Source organism: Pseudorasbora parva, chromosome 6, assembly GCF_024679245.1.
Source record: "Pseudorasbora parva isolate DD20220531a chromosome 6, ASM2467924v1, whole genome shotgun sequence".
NCBI lineage: Eukaryota > Metazoa > Chordata > Actinopteri > Cypriniformes > Gobionidae > Pseudorasbora > Pseudorasbora parva.
Window position 1 is genome coordinate 12,609,042 of NC_090177.1, and position 13,388 is coordinate 12,622,429.

General features: G+C 38.9%; 1 pseudogene; it reads right to left on the bottom strand.

Moving 5' to 3' along the window:
- Window positions 1-596: 596 nt before the first annotated feature.
- Window positions 597-713, bottom strand: LOC137080292 (5S ribosomal RNA; annotated as a pseudogene).
- Window positions 714-13,388: the final 12,675 nt, after the last annotated feature.

A 13,388-nucleotide genomic window follows, 5' to 3' on the forward strand; every position in this document is an offset into this window, starting at 1 on the left:
ATGTATTTTTGATGCTTCAAGAGATTCTAATGAACTAACTGATGTCACATATGGACTACTGTTCATGATTAATCACATCAATTTCATTTTTGGTTACAAGTTGGTTACACTTTACTTTAAGGTGATGCAGTTACATTGTACTTACTTAATAATAATTTGTTACATTTATGAAGCATTTTTCAAGGCACTCAAAGTGCTTTACATGAAAGGGGAATCTCCTCAACCACCACCAATGTGCAGCATCCACCAGGATGATGCGACGGCAGCCATATTGCCCCAGAACGCTCACCACACACCAGCTGATTGGTGGAGAGGAGACAGAGTGATGAAGCCAATCAGGAGAGGGGATGATTAGGAGGCCATGATGGACAGAGGCCAACGGGCAAATTTGGTCAGGATGCCGGGTTTACACCCCTACACTTTTTCCGAAGGACATCCTGGAGTCTTAATGACCACAGAGAGTCAGGACCTCGGTTTAACCACTCATCTGAAGGACGGTGCTCTTTGACAGTATGGTGTCCCCATCACTATACTGGAGTGTTAGGACCCACGCAGACCACAGGGTGAGCGCTCCCTGCTGGCCTCACTAACACTTCTACCAGCAGCAACCTGGTTTTCCCAGTTGGTCTCCCATCCAGGTACTGACCAGGCTCAGCCCTGCTTAGCTTCAGTGGGAAACCAGTCTCGGGCTACAGGGTGATATGGCTGCTGGTGGTTGGCTGGTTGGATATGTCTGGCTGCTGGCACTTAGATAAGTATTGCCAATTTGCATTCAATTAATATTTATATATTCATTTCACTGGCCACACCTGAAATATACATAATATTTTAATAAAAATATGTATATAAAAAAAATGTATGTCCAGTTAATACAAATGAACTAAAAAGGCAGCTAGTGGCATGTCTGGTCTAATCTCTAACAAAAAATATACAGCCACTGCATTGGACAAATAGGGCTCAGGATAATTCTGCATTATGAGAGGGACAAGCAATTCATGTGCAATATAATGGAGCCGTGAAGCATTTCAATATTTGGCTTTATGCGTTTGGCGCTACTTTATGCATCTCAAGGTGGAGCCGTGAATGTTGTTCGCTCTAATGTCGGACTATTTAGCAAAGTAATTCTGTCATTGTAGTTTTGTGTGTGTGTGTGTGTGTGTGTGTGTGTGTGTGTGTGTGTGTGTGTGTGTGTGTGTGTGTGTGTGTGTGTGTGTGTGTTTGTGTGTGGATTATATAAGATTATAAATTATTTCCTTTCATCAGGGGCCAGATGCATAAACTGCTAAGACTAGTCTTACAAGTTAGCCACCAATTTTTTTATTTAAGACTCTTCATAACTTTTAAGTCAGTTATCTAAAAATGTAGATTGGTCTAATTTGATACTGAAAAGTGCGACTGATTACCCCTAACTAACTGCTAGCTGGTCATACCTAATGTTTATGCATCTGGCCCCAGGACTGCAGGGTCATGAAATCAAGTCATTCCAGACTACAGATCTAATGAAGTTCAGATTCAGAAGTCAATGAAAAATGAATAACGCACACTGATTTCGAGCCCTCTGGAGGACGCACAGAGAGAACTTGAGCAATGCAAGGCTTTTCATTTATGGAACAAATTAAGGATGGAATATTTGCAAGCACAAATTAACAGTTAACTCACCTGAGAGCCTTTTGAGTTGCTTGGGAAATTATTGAATAAATGTGAGCTGTTATGGCTGTTTACCTTCACAATGTTCTTCATTTTCCTCTCAGCACTTTCTCAGTGTTAGTCTTCTATAAGAGAACGGGATAACTCATGATTACATTGTGTGAACATCAGGACAGCACTGCAGTGAAGCACATTATCGTATACAGTGCCTAAGTGTGGATGCAGCTTCTCTTGCTTAGAAAAAAAACAACATCTGATGTGGTCATGCATATTTTAAAATTCATAAATGTTTCAAAAGTTTAGACCTCACAGTTCTGGATCAAAGTCATTCACCAAAAAGACACTTGGGCATTCGGTAATATTCATCTCTTAACTATGTAAAATCATAATGAGATTGTAACCTACATCTTGCTGGTAATTCCACTAATGATGAGGATATCATTTGACTGGGTTGTATTTTCAAAAATAGGGCACATATATAAATATCATTAGATGGTGAGCAAACAATCAGTTCTTATAACCAACACGTTGCAGGAGAAACGGACAGAAATATAGATTTTAGCGACAAGGGCCAACATGTTATGGCAAGGCGACTGGGTGGGAGTATCACTGAAGCGGCCAGGCTGGTGTAAGGAGGGGCAAACCAGAAACCGGCGATAGGGTGTAACATTTTGATGGAAAATGTGCACAGAAGTATTGAATGCAAGGTGCAAAAAGTCATAATGGTTTTTGCTTTTAATATTACATACACTGCCCGGCTGTTTGGATTTAAATAGGCAAATGTGATTGGATTTATTGCAGTGATTATTATGTTTCTAGCATATTTGACAACAGTTCTACTAACCCTAATCAATGGAGTATGTAGCTTTTCATTTCATAAAAATAATCAACTAAACAATAACACATGCAACACTTATGTTTGAAGAAAGCACATACAGTACTTTGTGCTCAAAATTAGCCTAAACTGGTAAAAAGAAATTAGGAAAAGATAAGATACATTTCTAAAAGTACAAACATAAAATAACATTATTGTTATACAGTATATTTACAAAAAAAAATGTAAATAGTAATTATATATATATATATATATATATATATATATATATATATATATATATATATATATATATATATATATATATATATATATATATATATATATATATATACTTTGTAGCGTCACCTTTTGCTGCGATTACAGCTGTAAGTCTCTTGGGGTGTGTCTCTATCAGTTTTGCACATCGAGAGACTGACATTTTTGCCCATTCCTCCTTGCAGAACAGCTCGAGCTCAGTGAGGTTGGATGGAGAGCGTTTGTGAACAGCAGTTTTCAGTTCTGTCCACAGATTCTCGTTAGGATTCAGGTCTGGACTTTGACTTGGCCTTTCTAACACCTGGATATGTTTACTTTTGAACCATTCCATTGTAGATTTTGCTTTATGTTTTGGATCATTGTCTTGTTGGAAGACAAATCCCAGTCTCAGGTCTTCTGCAGACTCCATCAGGTTTTCTTCCAGAATGGTCCTGTATTTGGCTCCATCCATCTTCCCATCAATTTTAACCATCTTCCCTGTCCCTGCTGAAGAAAAGCAGGCCCAAACCATGATGCTGCCACCACCATGTTTGAGAGTGGGGATGGTGTGTTCAGTGTGATGAGCTGTGTTGCTTTTATGCCAAACATAACGTTTTCCATTGTTGCCAAAAAGTTCAATTTTGGTTTCATCTGAGCAGAGCACCTTCTTTCACATGTTTGGTGTGTCTCTCAGGTGGCTTGCGGCAAACTTTAAACGACACTTTTTATGGATATCTTTAAGAAATGGCTTTCTTCTTGCCACTCTTCCAGACAGGCCAGATTTATGCAGTATACGACTGATTGTTGTCCTATGGACAGAGTCTCCCACCTCAGCTGTAGATCTCTGCAGTTCATCCAGAGTGATCATCGGCCTCTTGGCTGCATCTCTGATCAGTCTTCTCCTTGTATGAGCTGAAAGTTTAGAGGGACGGCCAGGTCTTGGTAGATTTGTAGTGGTCTGATACTCCTTCCATTTCAATATTATCACTTGCACAGTGCTCCTTGGGATGTTTAAAGCTTGGGAAATCTTTTTGTATCCAAATCTAGCTTTAAACTTACCAGACTAAAATACCTCGATACCGATACTAAATTGATACTACAGTAAAAAAAAAGAAGATAATATGATTAATATGACAACAGAACTTGTTATTATTCATTGTTTTGTTTTGTTTTTTACAAAAATTTAACATGGCCAGCATGTTCCTTAGGGTTGGGCATCATTTTGATTTGAACAATTATTGATCAATTGATTAATTACTATTAAAATTATCTCATAAATTTTTGCTATCTCAATGTATTTTTTACACCGGGGTAATTGTGTTGCAATAGCTTACACACAGCACAAGGAAGCTGGATTTCGAATGGTAAATTGAATTTAATTTAGTAAACAGTAATAAAATAAGAACAAATAAACAGATTACAAACAATAGCACAAATAAATACAATAGAATAAAAGATACAAATGAAATAGACTGCTTTATTTTTTCAGGTAAGTCTATCATTCAGGTAAGAAACTGAATAAAAAAATGCAAAGTAATTAAATTTAAAACAACATTGGATAATGTTCTTTGTAAAAAATGAAATAGCCTACAGAAACCATTAAAGTTACACAAGTTGATCAGTCAAGAGTGTGATCATTTGTCTTTTTGTAGTTTGAATGACAAATAACTGCTGTCCCTTTAGGACCTAATGCACGCATGGATCCTAAACACTGTTCCTGTTACTCATTCTTCATTTCTTTCTGAACTGTTTATGACTGTGTTTACGTTAAATTTTTTTGAGTGTATTTAACCAATAATAAGCTGGAAAAAGAAGCAAATGTTTGCACTTGTATGACAGAGGCGGCTTTATTACGGTGTGTTTATTACGGTGTGTACACTTTTATTACAGTGAGTCTGATACTGCTCCATTGGGCTGTAATTATGGGCGTTTTAACTGAACCAGGAAAGACATCAATTAGATAGATCAGAGCAACAAAGCGACGCATAACGTTAGATGTCAAACGTCAACTGAACTCAACTTCACTGTGTTGCCAAGTCTGCGGTTTTCCCGAGGGTTGGTTTTCATGTCCGCGGGTTGAAGCAACCTTAAAGGGGTACTTCAGCACTGGAAAGATGAATCTGTATTTAAACTGGGACATCAATGTAGTAGAAATGTGAAATTATTTTTTAATTTGGTGCCTTCTAGACTGAGAAAAGACAGAAAATGTATTTTTGTCTAATGGGGATGAAAGACTACAATTCCCAGAAAGCTTCGCTGTCCTGTGAGGCCATTCCCAAAGCCACCACTACTGGATTACTGTGACTGAGTTGGAGAAGACACTACAATTAAAACCTGAACGTGTCTGTTCAATATAATGAGTGAGTCATTGCGCGAGTATCACAGCACTGAGCACTAACTGCAGGAGTCAGATAAATGAGCTGATGAGCTCGTGATGAGAGCTGAGGTAATCGCGACTACACTCGCGGCATACATTCACAACGCGAGTTCAGTCTGGCGCGTTTAAGTTCATGCCTTTGCAAGCTTAACTTTCATAGAAATTAATTTGAGAAGTTAAAAGACTTACATTGCTCACCATAGCTCCGTTTAAATGAGTGCCTGCAGCTGCAAATGGCAGCATTTTGTGACCTTTAGAAGTTGCTCTGGTGTCACTCCAAAGTTGCCCAAATCTTTTAGATTATGTGCTATCATTTGTGTGGCATATGAGAAACATCAAATAGCAAACACTGGAAAAGCGGAACAAAACCTTTACATGAGGACCTACCTCGTTCATGCAACTTAAAAAGAGCTGCATGATAAAGATTGAAGATCTAGAGCCAAATTCTCTATCTCTATTATAACATCTCTGGGATTTGAACAGGAGAAACATGTGCCATGTACAAACAAGTTAAAAGGCTTTTCACTCCACTCACTGTGGATTTTGTAATAGTAACTATACTAGCCGAAATAATAAATGTGTTCAATGTGTTACTAATGATGTATAACTACAGTTTGTTTTTGTTGTGAAGCTATGGCAGTTATTTTTGCATGTATACTAAAAGAGCCATGCATGTTTTTACCTGTGGTTACTGTGATGTATGATACATGGAAGAACAAATGTCAATTTTAACGTGCAAATATAAAGTATAATCAAGGGCTCGCACTGTCAGAATATTTAAATGTTTCCCTATTTATTTTATTTTTTATAGATCTCACTGTCTGAACTCTGGATTCTTCATTCTCCCTCTCCTCTCTACCATTCTTTCACAGTTTGAGCTGATGAATCTTGACATTGTCATCCTGGAATATGGCCATGATGTGTCTTCCTACATAGTTGTATAAAACATTTTCTGTGTTCAAGATTTACAAAAATTATATAATGAGAATGTACAAACCTGATTCCAAAAGAGTTGGGACACTACAAATTGTGAATAAAAAAGGAATGCAATAATATAAGTGAGACATTTTATAAAGGTCATGCCGTATATTGTCTTGGATTTCATGAGAGCTACACATTCCAAAAAAGTTAAATGTACATATAAGGAAAAGCTGGAGGACTAATTTGCAACATATTAGGTCAATTGGCAACATGATTGGATATAAAAAGAGCCTCTCAGAGTGGCAGTGTCTCTCAGAAGGCAAGATGGGCAGAGGATCACCAATTCCCCCAATGCTGAGGCGAAAAATAGTGGTGCAATAGCAGAAAAGAAAAATTGCAAAGAGTTTGAAGTTATCATCATCTACAGTGCATAATATCATCCAAAGATTCACAGAATCTGGAACAATCTCTGTGCGTAAGGGTCCAGGCCGGAAAACCTTACTGGATGCCTTTGATCTTTGATCTTCATGATCACATTCAGGAATGCTACTGTAATGGAAATCACAACATGGGCTCAGGAATAATTCAAACAATCCACCATGCCATTCGCCGCTGCTGGCTAAAACTCTATAGGTCAAAAAAGAAGCCATATCTAAACATGATCCAGAAGCGCAGGCGTTTTCTCTGGGCCAAGGCTAATTCAAAATGGACTGTGGCAAAGTGGAAAACTGTTCTGTGGTCACACTAATCAAAATTTGAAGTTCTTTTTGGAAAACTGGGACACCATACGGACTAAAGATGACAAAGACAATCCAAGTTGTTATCAGCACTCAGTTCAGAAGCCTGCATCTCTGATGGTATGAGGTTGCATGAGGGCGTGTGGCATGGGCAGCTTACACATCTGAAAAGCAACCCATTCTCACTCCCAAGGCGTCAAAAACCGAAGCATGGTCAAGTGCCTTCCGCGTCACAATAAAGACGCTAAAGGTGCCCCAAGGCGTCATGTTTCGACGCGCTGGGTGTTCCATTCATTTCAGTGAGAAACCTTTGGCGTCATACACAGACGCGCTGGGTATTAGTAATGTTATCGTCATGGTGAAATTGTATTAGTTTATAATTTTGCCATTATGACATGTTGGAGTGTGTTTTTCAATTTAATCAGCAAGCATAATTTTATTTACATTTATTTTATTTACGCTATTTAGACATGCTTAACATGTAACCCAACCCCATCCCATCCCTAAACCTACCCATTTGTCTGAACATGATATAAAACACAGGATATAGCCTGACATATACGACTGCATACACAAGTTATTCAAAAAAGTTAAATAATCCAAGTTTTCCGAGGCCAAACGATTGATTTGTATGAAGAAAATCCCCAAAAGCGATCAGCATCTCCATCCGCAGAAGATCATCAACAAACACAATCAAATTTCAAATATTGGCGCCGGTTACGTGAGATTACATAGTGAAATTGCATTGGCTCTCGTATGTCTTGTGACCAATTGCGTCATTACGTCAGCATTGATTGTAAAATGTCATTGGCTCTCGTGTGTCTTGTGACCGATCGCGTCATGCTCAAGAGTCTTTTGAATTATTTGAATGAGATATGAATGAGTTCGTTCACGGGGCAGCGGGATCATCATTTCAGCGATTAAAACATCAAGATCGACTCTGTTCTTCACATGAAGATATCGTATGACTTCAGAAGACTTGGAATGCAACATGAGTTAATACTTTTATACTGCTTTGGTCAGTTTTTGCAATAAATACTTGTGACTGTACATTTATTTGCCTGTTATGTGTTTTATATTGTTTAGATATGGGTAGGTTTAGGGTAGGAGTGGAGTTAGTTGCTCCAAAATATAAAAGTAGCCTTTAAATATTAATAAAATCATGTCTGCTTTTATAAACGCAAATAATTAAATGCGTCTGTTTATGACGCCAAAGGTTTCTCATTGAAATGAATGGAGCACCCAGCGCGTCGCAAAATGACGCCCAGGGGCACCTTTAGCGTCTTAACTGTGACGCGGAAGGCACTTGACCATGCTTCGGATTTTGACGCCTTGGGAGTGAGAACGGGTTGTGAAAAGGCACCATCAATGCTGAAAGAGATATCCAAGTTCTAGAGCAACATTTGCTCCCATCCAGACGTCGTCTCTTTCAGGGAACACCTTGCATTTTCCAACATGACAATGTCAGACAAAATACTGCATCAATTACAACATCATGGCTGCATAGAAGAAGGGCCAGAAAGTGACTTCTTTTTTTTAGAATTCTTTTTACACCTTTCCAGAATTATTACTTTTATACCGGCCCTGTAAGACTCTGAACAAAAATGATGACATAAGGAGTTAATATTTGATTAAGAGTATTGGATTTTTGTTGAACCAGTCACTTGGACAGCAGCTGGGGAGAGAGAGCTGTGAATCTATTCCTGGATGAGAGTAAGATAAATGAGCTGGACTTGAAGCACTGCAAATGAATCAACCCCCTGTGACCTACAGGCTAGCTGTCTTCTCAGCCAGGTAAGCACGGGTGGGAGCGTGAAGAAAAGCCTAGTTCACACGACCCCACTGACACTGTTTGTGGAAACAGAGCGATAGACCGCCTCATTGGACCATTTCAGAGCAGCGTTATGATTCTCTGGGTTGTTGTGCGAGCAGAGGACTTTGGAGTGCTGTGAAGTTGTCTGTGTTTATGTGAGTCCTTGCACAAAGCACAAAGTAATGCTGGGCCTGCAGCGTTTGGGTGTAAAGGCCTTTGGGCGAACACCTCCCCAAAGCTGACATTGACTTAGAAAGCAAATGACATTAAAATCCATCAAACAAAGCCCTGCACTTTTCCTGAAGTTCAAACAAACCGGCTTCTCTAGGGGTATCCAAATAAATCTGCCAGCCTAGAGAGAAGAAAAAAAAATCCATAGAATTAAAAGGAAGGGGAAAAAACTCTCTCTTGCCTCCTAGACTGAATTTAAATAGGTATAAATACTTTGTATAGCTGCAGTCCGTACGTTTTGCCTCTGTGTCACCATCTCTGTTTAAAACCTGCAATTGTAGTTATTTGAGGAGTTATCGAGTTGTGCGATTGTGATGTTCAGTGTTGGCACAGTTACTTTGAAGAAGTAGACTGATTACTCCTTTAAAAAGTAACTTAGTTACTTTAAAGATGACTTGATTTTAAAAGTAACTAAGTAAGATTACAAGTTACTTTATTAGTTACATTCAACAGTTGCCGACAACACCCCTAAGCGTTAGATTCCTTGTTACTGGAAAAAAGTAGTCAGATTAGAGTAACGCGTTACTGGCATTACTGATGTTATATGAGTGTTCGTTAGATTTAATCACCGTTGTCACTGATGATTTGGGCCTTTCTGGATTACAATCCTCCATCAAAATGATACGTTTGATTACTCCAGCCTCTGTGAGAAAAGGCTATAAATGATCTGCTAAAGAACTTGCGGTCCGCTCTTCCCGTGTTTTCTACTACTAGTAGTAACTTTCAACACACTCAAATCTATCTAATATGATAAAACAAAGCTGGGTTAACCCACAAGCGCTTGACCAGAAGAAGCGGAAGCATGGACTGTGGCATGATAAATGTTCTGCTGCCGTTGAGCCATGTACCGGAAATGTTTTTTTTTTTTTTTTGGCATTAGCTGTAACATCAATCTGTCAATAAACTAATGTATAAATCAGTAAACACATAGCATTCGTATCTCACTACGCTAACGTTACCCTGTCAGTACATACAAAGATATATCAAAGTGACATTACGTTAACAAACCATTCAGAAAAGTTCTGTTCGAGCCTGAATTATTGAATTTCGTTGGAGCTGTCATCTTGTTCTGGGTCTGACTCCGGATCAGATTGATACAGTTGCACAGATATGTCCTCAGAGACTCCCGCCATTCTTTCCCCTCAACTGTTGTCAAGGCAACGCATCACGTGTGTGTGTGTGTGTGTGTGTGTGTGTGTGTGTGTGTTCCTTGTTTGACAATACTTGTGAGGACACAAATGTCCTCACTTATATAGTAAAACATGAAAATGGCCCACTAGTGAGGACATTGGACTGGTCCTCACTAGTTTTAAAGGCTTATAAATCGGCCAAAACATGTTTTTATTTAAATCTGTTGTTCTGCACATGTTTCTGTGATGGGTAGGTTTAGGGATAGGGGTTGGGTTAGGGGATAGAAAATATCATTGGCCTGATATAAAATTAATGGAAGTCTATGTAATGTCCTCACTAATATAGTGAAACAAACCTGTGTGTGTGTGTGTGTGTGTGTGTGTGTGTGTGTGTGTGTGTGTGTGTGTGTGTGTGTGTGTGTGTGTGTGTGTGTGTGTGTGTGTGTGTGTGTGTGTGTGTGTGTGTGTGTGTGTGTGTGTGTGTGTGTGTGTGTGTGTGTAAAACCACCCCCCAAGAGGGGCGGGGTGAGCAAAGCTCATTATTATTTAAAGTCGCATGCACTGCAATGGCTTTCTGAAAACAGAGCTTTTTTTTTGACCAGGTAAATGAGTGTTTTCTTACAATACTAATGAGAATTTTTAATTAAAATATATTACAAAGTTTTCATTTAAACACTAAAGAATCATTTACTTGTACAAAAATGGCATTATTTATTTCAAACATAGTCCATTCAAGAATGCATCTCTGAAAGGATCATTAAAAATACAAATAATCCTTTATTTTCAGATGAGGCAGTAGCATGTTAAATTTTAACATCTACCTGTAGCTCCCCAAAAATGTCTGTGAAGAAGAAGCCAGGAGATTTACACTATAGGTAAGAGGTACAGAGGTATAGCTCTTTGACAGCTGCTAATAATCACTATGATCACACTGTTGCCCAGCAATGGTGCAGTGTAGCCACTTGTTAACCCACCTCTGATGGGGTGACAAAACATCTGAAGGTAAAAGCGACTTTTTGGTCCCAATCTTCCTTGACCGCGCAGGCTGACAAAAGATTGGCAGCTTGCTGCTTTCACCCCTGGCAGGCGCTCCGCAAAGGAGGCCAAGAGAAATAGTTTAATCTGAGGTCTATACAATGGGGTCACGGCCGAGCACTTTGGTGGAGTGATTTTCTTCAGCACCCTAAATGCTTTTGTGTAGCGCTGGTCAAGAGGGCAGCACATGCACTGGTGCATTTTCGTTTTTTTTTTTTGTGTGTGTGTGTTTTTTAAGTTCCATGAACTGATGAAGGGAAGCCAGATGCTCAGACCAATCCAGAGTATAAAACAAATCTCAAAAGTTTAGTTGTTGCCATAGACATTTTGAAATGAAACCATTTAATTAATCACACATTACAATTCAAATATTTCATGCAATTCCTTTAATTGATGCAGGAAACATGAACTACATTAATATTAATTAAATCATATAATAACCTTTCAAAAAGTTTGAGTCTGTAAGATTCTGTCTGTTATGCTTACCAAGGTAATATTGTGAAATATTATTATAATTTAAAACAACTCTTTTCTATTGTAATATATTTCCAAATGTAATTTATTTATTTTCAGCATCATTACTCCAGTTTTCAGTGTCACATAATCCTTTAGAAATCATTCTAATGTGATGATTTGATGCTTAAGGATTAACCATGTGCAAGTCAATGCCATTGCAGAGTATTTTTTCCTCCAACCCAGTCCTTGTATCCAGTCACATCTTTGTGTGGGCAGGCTTTAGCATATCATTAACTATTCTCTAAAGCAGGAGTGTCTCGAGAGAAGCAGGTTATCCTGGTATATTTTTTTCTGTTGATATGAAAAAGTAGTATAGAGCGTGAATTATTTACAGGTCCTTCTAAATAAAATTAGCATATTGTGATAAAGTTCATCATTTTCCATAATGTAATGATAAAAATTAAACTTTCATATATTTTAGATTCATTGCACACCAACTGAAATATTTCAGGTCTTTTATTGTTTTAATACTGATGATTTTGGCATACAGCTCATGAAAACCCTCTCTCTCAAAAAATTTGCATATTTCATCCGACCAATAAAAGAAAAGTGTTTTTAATACAAAAAAGTCAACCTTCAAATAATTATGTTCAGTTATGCACTCAATACTTGGTCGGAAATCCTTTTGCAGAAATGACTGCTTCAATGCGGCGTGGCATGGAGGCGATCAGCCTGTGGCACTGCTGAGGTGTTATGGAGGCCCAGGATGCTTCGATAGCGGCCTTAAGCTCATCCAGAGTGTTGGGTCTTGCGTCTCTTAATTTTCTCTTCACGGTATCCCACAGATTCTCTATGGGGTTCAGGTCAGGAGAGTTGGCAGGCCAATTGAGCACAGTCATACCATGGTCAGTAAACCATTTACCAGTGGTTTTGGCACTGTGAGCAGGTGCCAGGTCATGCTGAAAAACCAAATCTTCATCTCCATAAAGCTTTTCAGCAGATGGAAGCATGAAGTGCTCCAAAATCTCCTGATAGCTAGCTGCATTGACCCTGCCCTTGATAAAACACAGTGGACCAACACCAGCAGCTGACATGGCACCCCAGACCATCACTGACTGTGGGTACTTGACACTGGACTTCAGGCATTTTGGCATTTCCTTCTCCCCAGTCTTCCTCCAGACTCTGGCACCTTGATTTCTGAATGACATGCAAAATTAGCTTTCATCCGAAAAAAGTACTTTGGACCACTGAGCAACAGTCCAGTGCTGCTTATCTAGCCCAAAAGTGGCTTGACCTGGGGAATGCGGCACCTGTAGCCCATTTCCTGCACACGCCTGTGCACAGTGGCTCTGGATGTTTCTACTCCAGACTCAGTCCACTGCTTCCGCAGGTCCCCCAAGGTCTGGAATCGGTCTTAAAGTGACCCACTGAGGTGCCTTGATACAGCACTCTGGGAACAGCCTATTCATTCAGAAATTTCTTTCTGTGTCTTACTATCTCGCTTGAGGGTGTCAATGATGGCCTTCTGGACAGTAGTCAGGTCCGCAGTCTTACCTATGATTGCGGTTTTGAGTAATGAACCAGCCTGGGTGTTTTTAAAAGCCTCAGGAATCTTTTGCAGGTGTTTAGAGTTAATTAGTTGATTCAGATGATTAGGTTAATAGCTCGTTTAGAGAACCTTTTCATGATATGCTAATTTTTTGAGAATTTTGGGTTTTCATGAGCTGTATGCCAAAATCATCAGTATTAAAACAATAAAAGACCTGAAATATTTCAGTTGGTGTGCAATGAATCTAAAGTATATGAAAATTTAATTTTTATCATTACATTATGGAAAATACTGAACTTTATCACAATATGCTAATTTTTTGAGAAGGACCTGTATATGATGTACACCAATCAGGCATAACATTATGACCACCTTCCTAATATTGTGTTGGTCCCCCAGTGGCATGGACTCCACTAGACC